Source organism: Oncorhynchus mykiss, chromosome 11, assembly GCF_013265735.2.
Source record: "Oncorhynchus mykiss isolate Arlee chromosome 11, USDA_OmykA_1.1, whole genome shotgun sequence".
Taxonomy (NCBI): Eukaryota; Metazoa; Chordata; class Actinopteri; order Salmoniformes; family Salmonidae; genus Oncorhynchus; species Oncorhynchus mykiss.
The window spans coordinates 51,925,630-51,934,540 of NC_048575.1; the positions used below are offsets into that span (position 1 = coordinate 51,925,630).

The window sequence follows — 8,911 nt, forward strand, 5'->3', positions numbered from 1 at the left end:
TGGTGTCATTGATATGGCTATGATGAGATAAATATATGAGATACATATGTTTTATTCCTCACTATATTGATGCGTTGCATTCAGAAGATTTTATTTACATTTTCTTTACCTTTCTCTTTTAGCGTTCCAAGAGAGGAAACAAAATGACTGCCATTCAGTCTAGGACCAGACTGAGATTCCCTCTACTGCATAGGTAAGGATGTTTTAAAGCTCTGCTATAGCTTGACGTTTTGTTTAGGTGTGGTAGAAACATAGAGTAGGTCTAGTAAACTTATAGAACTGTCATTTATTAATATTTATTATACATAAAGTTATTATATTTATCTCTCTCACCCCTAAACCCACCCCTTTCGCTTGTGTTTCTAGGCCCCCACATTGGGGCTCAGGGTGCTGAATCTCCAGTTGGAGAGGTTTCTCGGTCCATCTCTCAGCCTATCAAATAACGCTCCTTGATAATCAGGGTCTTCTCAGCAATGATGAAGCGGCTCAAGCGCTCCTCCTGGAAGACCCTGTAACCTGTTACGCTGTATGAAGAAATACTTTTGAAGAGGAATCTGCATGTCTACCCTTTAAAGTCTATTTGATCAAATAAATGCAAACTATTTTTTACAAGGGTTTTACATGTTTTGGATGATTGCTAGCACTGAAGCAGCTTTTCTCACATGCTCTCTGGTCAGACAGTGAAAGAGAAATGCATTAGTTCCCCCATCATTTTGTTGGGCAGTTGTTGAGCTGGCAGGGCTTCAACCTCAGATTGACTCTATTACAATAACGTTGGTGCATAGCCAGTCAGATAACCAGATGCTCTCTATTCATTTAGTTACAGCGATAAGAGCTTTATTAACAGCAAAGGGAAAACACATCGTGGAGAATTTGATATCTGCTGCTAGATCAACACTCTGAGATGTTTTCTGTGGGTTGAATATTGTGTGGCATGAGTCAGTCCTGTTGCAGAGGAGGAGAGAGAAGTCATGGTGTTGCTCTACATTCAGAATGCAGGAGGACCAGCAGCTACTGGGACTCTGCTGTAACATATGGGCTGTGGGTGGCAGTGAATCACTCACCTGTTGCAAATGTACAGGTAACTGCCTAAATAAATGAGGGATACAAAGTATATTAGAAACAGGTGCTATCACACAGGTGTGGTTCCTGAGTTAATTAAGCAATTAACATCCCTTCATGCTTAAATGTATAAATGTATAAATATGTCCAGTTGCCTATTATTTGTGCGTGTGCGCGCATGCGTGTGCGTGTGTGTGTGTGTGCGTGTGCGCGTCTCAGTCACCAGAGCTCAACCCAATTGAACACTTATGAGAGATTCAGGAGCGGCGCCTGAGACAGCGTTCCCATCACCATCAATAAAACACCAAATGATGGAATTTCTAATGGAAAAATGGTGCCACATCCCTCCAATAGAGTTCCAGATCTATGCCAAGGCGCACTGAAGCTATTCTGGAGGCTCGTGGCGGCCCAACGCCCTGTTACGACACTTTATGTTGGTGTTCTTTTATTTTGGCAGAAGCACAGATTCTGTCAAGCTCCCAGTTCTAGTTCCCCTATCAGGTCCAATCCCTAAACCCTAAAATGGACAGGGATTGTTTTCTATAGCTAAGTCCCTGGTCATGACAACAGCAACTCAGTGAACCTGATGCCACATGGGTACAATCAATCGTACCTCAGACTCTTTACAAAGGAACTACTAGATGTGGAGAGATCCCACAAAGAGGATCACAGAAGAGGTAAGGGGCCTTTTAGAAATGACACTTGAGGGTACGGGAGAGCTACAGCAGCAGAGCTCTCCTCTCATCACGACTCACATTAACATGCATGGATTTGCGCTAGAGAGCAGCTACACCACCTGACCGTATCTGCTCGCCGCCTTCAGCCCTTTCTCTTTCTCCGAGTCACATTTCACACTGTTCGGTGCCGCCTCCTGTCTACAGGTGCAAATTAACAAATTCTTCTCTTGCCAATTCCTCTTGCCTTACACTTATGTAATCATATGGATACTCCCTAAATATAGTCTTAATATTCTAATATACACTACATTGCCAAAAGTATGTGGACACGCATTAGTGGATTATGCTATTTCAGCCACTCCTGTTGCTGACAGGTGTGTAAGATCGAGCACACAGCCATGCAATTTCCATAGACAAACATTTGCAGTAGAGTGGTCCGTACTGAAGAGCTCAGTGACTTTCAACATGGCACAGTCATAGGATGCCACCTGTCCAACAAGTCAGCTCATCACATTTCTGCCCTGCAAAAACTGCCTCGTTAATCTTTAAGTGCTGTTATTGTAAAGTGGAAATGTTGGCTCAGCCGCGAAGTGATAGGCCACAAAAGCTCACAAAACGGGACCGGCGAGTGCTGAAGCGCAATGGCATGTAAAAATCATCTGTCCTCGGTTGCAACTCTCACTACCAAGTTCCAAACTGCCTCTGAAAGCAGCGTCGACACAAGAACTGTTCGTCAGCAGCTTCATGAAATGGGTTTCCATGGCCGAGCAACCGCACACAAGCATAAGATCACCATGCGCAATGCCAAGCTTGAGTGGTGTAAAGCTCGCCGCCTTTGGATTTTGGAACAATGGAAACGCGTTCTCTTGGGTGATGAATCATGCTTCAACATCTGGCAGTCCGACGGATGAATCTGGGTATGGTGGATGGCAGAGGAACGCTACCTGCCAGAATGCATAGTGCCAACTGTAAAGTTTGGTGGAGGAATAATGGTCTGGGGCCGTTTTTCATGGTTCGGACTAGGCCCTTTAGTTCCAGCGAAGGGGCATTTTTATGATACAGCATACAATGACGTTCTAGGCGATTAAGTGCTTCCAACTTTGTGGCAGCAGTTTGGGGAAGGCCCTTTCCTATTTCAGCATGACAATGCCCCCGTGCACAAAGGGAAGTCCATACAGAAATGGTTTGTTGAGGTCGGTGTTGAAGAACTTGACTGGCCTACACAGAGCCCTGACCTCAACCTCATAGAACACCTTTGGGATGAATTGGAACACCGACTGCGAGCCAGGCCTTATCGGCCAACATCAGTGCCCAACCTCACTAATGCTCTTGTGGCTGAATGGAAGCAAGTCCCAGCAGCAATGTTCCAACATCTAGTGGAAAGCCTTCCCTGATGAGTAGTTTATTTTAGCAGCAAAGATGTGTCCAGCTCCGTATTAATGCTCATGATTTTGGAATGAGATGTTTGACGAGCAGATGTCATACTGTTGGTCATGTAGTGTACTTTATCCTAAATATGTACACTCTTAGAAAAAGGGTTCCAGAAGAGTTATTTTGGCTTTCCCCATAGGAAGACCCTTTTTGGTTCTAGGTAGAACCCTTTTTGGGTTCCACGTAGAACTCTCTGTAGAACCCTTTTGTAGAATCCTTTTTTTGTAGAACCCATTTTTTTCCAAGAGTGGGGAAATGCCCCTTACTCAGTCCACTCCACGTAGCCCTCTGTGTCCCATTGAGAACACTAATAAAGCCAACTATATCTGTCCCTAGTGAGACCCTATACAAACCACTTCTCTGTCTTTGATTGGAACTTAGTACATTGAAAATCGTTACAATTCCAGTGTATCTGAGTAAGATACACAGTATTATTCATTCATGAGCCATCTCAGTGTCAGACAAAGGGGAAAGGCAGATATTTCATCATCATACATTATTAATGATGATTACTTTAAAACAACCGTGGTGTGAGGGATATTGTAACAAGACTAAAGACTTAAATATCAACATTTATTACTTAACTATCATGAATATGTATGTATTGTAGTCTAATTGAATGTTGGCCAGATAAAGAAACAGGAGCTACCTTCTCCTTTCACCTGCTCTGAGGGGTAGCTGAGGGAGGAGAGAGATAGAGACAGAGGTGAAACAACTGTTTCCATCGAAATACATGTTCTCTCAACATAGACTTGATTGATCATTTCAGGCATTTCAGCACTTCTTTTCTTGTTACAGAATCTATTTTTGGCCACACAGGCCTTCCTACGCACACATTTCCCTAACAGTAACTCACCAAGTGCCTTATCAATGGCAACTGTCTCAATTTGTAGTGAACAGTTCATGTGATTCACGATCGAACTCTCAATAGAGATGATTCTTTGTTCTACCAAGCTTCGATATAACAAGGACAATAAGCACACAGTGCCTAGATTCTGTTTTTCCAACATGAACTTCCTACTTCCTCAAATTCTAGGCAAAAGAAACCCATCAGGAAAAAACTGATAATTTCAGAATTCTTTGAAACAGTACATCAAAGCAGAGAGCGAAGTCAGAATGTGAGAGCTGTGATTCCCCTAAGAAGTTGATGGAGATCTGCTGAAAGGAGACAGAGACGCTATGAGAGGGGATATGCTAATGTACACTGTTGCCTGAAGAGGATGGGTAAACAAAGACAACCATTTAATGCTAACACAGCATCTCAGAGTCGTGACAATAGAAGACTCTGCTCTCCCACTGATGCATCAGGCACCTGTGCTATACCGCTATCACATCTGACTGAAACTCCCCTGACAATAGCACAACCACAAATCAATCAATTTGAACAGCATGCTGAGATGGGCAAACAAAGGCAGATCAGTTGCAGTGTGTCGAGGCAGTTTAGAGGTTCTGCACACACAGGCTTGTTGTTACACACAGTCCTTGTTGTTACTCTGTCAGTGCAATCAATTCCACCCTGTTATTAGTGAAAGATTCCTTCAGAGCAGTACTTACTCAGACCTGGCCGGTGCTCTCGGTGCCTTGCTGAAGAACCACCTTAGAGGGGGCACATCCTCACCCAGAAAGCCCGATCATGTGGGGTCTTGCTGGGCAGCCACCGGCCAGTACGAGGGACTCGCTGATTCATCAAAACTGGGGATGTCATCTTCACTGTAGAGAGTAGAGCCAAACGAAAGGGAGAGAAGAGGTTTGGCAATAGAGAGAGATGTGAGCAGTGAGAGCGAGGGAAGATTAGCACACAGAGAGATAGAGTGAAGGAGAGAGGGAGGGAATGGAGGAGAGAGGGAAACTGCATTGAAGAGTAATGCAGTAGATCAGTGAAAACACAATCGCATAGACACGCAGGGAAATCTCGCTTCCCCACTCTCTATTTTTCTCTCTCTCTCTCTCTCTCTCTCTCTCTCTCTCCACACTGCAATAGATTACGCTAATCACTGTAATACATGCAGCCAGATTCACTGCCGAAACTGTGTTCTCTCCTGCATAACACATGCATCTCAGTAACAACCCCTCCACAGAGACCCCAGCTCTTCTCAGACATCAAACACAGTGATCGGTTGGTTACCTATCGCAGTCTCTCCTATCACACTGCATTGCTATCAAATGTCCAATTTAGTGGACGGCACAGTGGTCCTGTAACTGATAAGACTGCTTCTATGCAATAAAAACAAGTTCAAGCTACACCTGTCCACAGCTGCTCCAAATCAACTCCAATGATAAACACATGAATACACTTCAATGCCAAGCTGTTTAGACATGCGTTTCAGCAGTATTAGTCATTCTAGAGAAGCTGTATTAGTCATTCTAGAGAAGCTGTATTAGTCATTCTAGAGAAGCTGTATTAGTCATTCTAGAGAAGCTGTATTAGTCATTCTAGAGAAGCTGTATTAGTCATTCTAGAGAAGCTGTATTAGTCATTCTAGAGAAGCTATATTAGTCATTCTAGAGAAGCTGTATTAGTAACTCTAGAGAAGTCAGTGAGGAAGCAAATCCATCACAAAAAAAAATCGTATTATTAGTCAGGCTGGTTGGCCTTTCTGTCATTGTATCAATGCTGAGTTTAGCCAAACGGACACATACACACACATGTGAGCAGAAGCACGCACACACACACACACACACACACACACACACACACACACACACACACACACACACACACATCACACTGGGGCCGCTGAGGTCCCTGCTTGGGAGCAGACGGCAGGACCTGTCCTGGTAAGCAAAACTCCATCACAGCAGTAGAGATATGAAACAGCTTGGCAAGTTCAGGTAACCAATCAATGGTTGTTATGGCCCTGTCAACTACCAGAACACAACTCGGCATTCATATTCCGGGCTACTATTGCTGTTATGAGTGTATGCAATCATTCACTGATTTTAGATCTTAAAGTGTAGAATTGTTTGAAATGAACTTTTCAAATCAAATTGGATGTGGAGCATAGCAGGCAATAAGCAGGCTATAAACTTGCATCGCGCATGAGTGGGGAAAATGGACCAGCAAACAAACCACAACAATGACTTTGACTTTGTTTCTGTTGAGTGTTTACTCAGCTGAGATGAAAGAAAAACATTGGAGGCATGCTTTGTCTTATGAGCCGAGAATATAATTGTTTCAGACTCCCAGTGATTCAGACAACCAGCCGTCTCAATCTGAACAGAAATCTGGGCCTGCAAGAAATCAAATCCAGTAAGAATCCTCAATTACTGATTTCTCGGAGAAGACTTCTGCTATTACAGCATGAGGTCATGCTCTAGGTCTATGAAAACAGTACATTTGTCTTTGGACCAGGCTGAAAACCAAAATACTGCACAGTACTATCCCCTAAGGAATACCATGCTATGCCATTTGATGTTTGTGCGTGCATTGTATACATAGACCTGCAGAACCAATCAGTGTTCTCTAAACATCTCTTGATATCCTTTGAAGTGCAACTAATTGTTAGGATTTAGAAATAGAACCCGCTTTTGGCTCAAAAGCATTGCGTAATGCAGTGTGTTGCCAGAAGGACATGATCAATAGCCTTACTGCTGTATCTCCACTTCCATCTGAGCTAACTGCAGCTAAAACCTGACAATCTGCCTCCTGATGACGTCTCTCTAAAAGACCATTCAACCTGACCAAACACAAAAAACTGTTACAAACTGTTACAATTCAATCACATCACATCATTTTCTGTAAAAGTATGCAATTTTGTGCCATTTAATAGAGATCAATGCATGCAATGGTGTACATGTACAGTATAATAAAGTTAGCTAATTAGGTTAGGACAATTGTCAACATTTTGTCGGCAGATCTTGGATTACACTCCTCTCCAAAACACATCAGTATGAAATTGGTTCTGGTTTCGTTGAGAGAATATGAGGATGGGTAGAGGCTTTTGCAGAGGCTTTTTGCTGATGTTACCTAGCAACAAGGTATTGTACATACCTTAGGCCAATCACAGCTTAATATCGAAGGAGGGAGAATAATGAGAGTTTCATCACAATTCACTGAGCTTGTATAAATGATCATTCAGACTGGATTCATCTGTTGCTAGAGTACAGAGGGGAATTCTTAATCCAGTGAAAATGACACTCCACAAAGCACAATCAATTAAATCTTATATTCCACTCACCTTTATAACAACGTGTCACAGACTTCTTTCAAGACATGCTGAATTTCAGGGACATCAGGAGGACAAAAGTTGCATGAAAGCTCTATGCAAAGCTCAATACGGCTGGAAGACTGTAAGAAGGCTGTAGGACTAAGATGGTTAGTCTGGGAGAGTGGTGACCAATGTGTGCAGAACATGCTGAGGCTCTCCTAGAGAAAATACCAGTGATTAAATATTGCCCTCCATTGGTACAAAAATGAAATGACATTACTGGCTATAACACGTGATGGTTTATGTAAGGGTAGAGTTCTTAAAGAGGAACACTGCTGCAGTCTGGAGGTGAGTGCCTCTTCATCAAAAGTGACTCTTACATAACTGGAGCCTGGAAGATCGCCCTTGCATTGGCTGAAATGTAGCGAACAGGCAGCACACTGACAGGCAGACATAGTGTCAGACCAGAGCAGGTCTGATGTATGACTAAGGCAGATGTTACATAAGTGTTCTCTTCTCACCTAGTAGAAAATATTTACTGTTAACCAGTGGTGGAAAAAGTACCCAAATGTCATACTTGAGTCAAAGTAAAAGTCACTAAGTAAAATACTACTTGAGTAAAAGTCTAAAAGTATTTGATTTTAAATGTACTTGAGTTTTAAAAGTAAATGTAATTGCTAAAATATACTTAAGTATCAAAAGTAAAGTATAAATCATTTCGAATTCCTTATATTAAGCAACCCAGACGGCACCATGTTCTTGTTTTTTTTGTTTTTTTTACGGATAGCCAGGGGAACGCTCAAACATAATTTACACATTTATTACATCATTTATGTGTGTTTTGTGAGTCCGCCAGATCAGAGGCAGTAGGGATGATGTCTTGATAAGTGCGTGAATTTGACAATTGTCCTGTCCTGCTAAGCATTCAAAATGTAACGAGTACTTTTGGGTGACAAGGAAAATGTATGGAGTAAAAAGTACTTTTTCTTTAGGAATGTAGGGAAGTAAAAGTGGTCAAATATAAATAGTAAAGCGAAGTGCAGATCCCCAAAAAAACGAGTTAAGTACTTTATACCACTGCTATTGCAGTTTTTTTGCGATTGCTCACACACTTGTTGTGGAATTTGACTCATTGTGTCAAAACTCTACACACAACCCAAATAAGACACATCACTTGGAGATAAACATCTCACTTCTATGTCAAAATGAAACTCTGCAATCAAAACCTAACAATCCTTTTTCAAAATTGCATTTTTGCAACAAAAATGATACACCATTTGAATTACTCTTTCAAAGCAGCAACAACACACTGATGTACTTTATACAAAACACTGCTGTGTACAGCTTATTTTTTTGCCATTGCAGGCTGACAACAAAAAAACTTACAGTGCAGTGGTAAACAAAAAATAGTATTGTAAGGGACTGTAAGGGTTTGTAAGGGACTGTAAGGGATTGTAAGGGACTGTAAGGGACTGTATGGGATTGTAAGGGACTGTAAGGGATTGTAAGGGACTGTAAGGGACTGTAAGGGATAGGGTGGATGGTTTATGGATCCCGCGTTCTGTTAGGGTCTGGACACATCCCCTCATCCAC

The 8,911-nt window shown here is 42.2% G+C and overlaps 1 protein-coding gene across 5 annotated transcripts in view; it reads right to left on the reverse strand.

Moving 5' to 3' along the window:
* Nucleotides 1–5,107, reverse strand: part of LOC110535055 (citron rho-interacting kinase) — a 55,832-nt gene extending 50,725 nt beyond the window's left edge. For 3 of the 5 annotated variants that reach the window (XM_036935731.1, XM_036935732.1, XM_036935730.1), the window contains exon 1: nucleotides 4,725–5,107. The gene's annotated coding sequence lies outside the window, so the exon portion shown is untranslated. The remainder of the gene's footprint in view (nucleotides 1–4,724) is intronic. The other 2 variants (XM_036935734.1, XM_036935733.1) reach the window with 1 other exon arrangement.
* Nucleotides 5,108–8,911: the final 3,804 nt, after the last annotated feature.